Here is a 513-nt window from a genome sequence, read left to right on the forward strand (position 1 = left end):
ATGAAAATTTCTGCACTTTTAAGCATGCATCTTATAACTAGAACTTCAGACAAGCTTCTCATATCAATTTTAATGTAAAATTCTTTGTCATTAAATATTTATTAGCAATTATTATAAAGAATGTTGCGATCGTAAATATCCCGTCGGTAACCGAATCATAAACAATTAATTTATTTATTTAAATAACAAAAAGAATATGAACAAAAATTATACATGAATATAGAGGAGGAAACAAGGTTTAAGATACATATATTCATATTTAGAAATAAATCTTATAATAATATGAAATTAATGAAAAATGCATTGCATGTCGATAACGTTAATTTATATATGATGCATTAATCGTTAATAATTAAGTAATTAACAAGAATTTTACATTAAAATTGATATAAGAAGCTTGTCTGAAGTTCTAGTTATAAGATGCATGCTTAAAAGTGCAGAAATTTTCAGTAGAAAACGAGTAATTAATGAATTTTCAATATGGCGTCTTTAATGTATTAGAACGTATGACGC

The sequence above is a fragment of the Apis dorsata genome, unplaced genomic scaffold, assembly GCF_000469605.1.
Source record: "Apis dorsata unplaced genomic scaffold, Apis dorsata 1.3 scaffold_248, whole genome shotgun sequence".
Classification (NCBI taxonomy): Eukaryota; Metazoa; Arthropoda; class Insecta; order Hymenoptera; family Apidae; genus Apis; species Apis dorsata.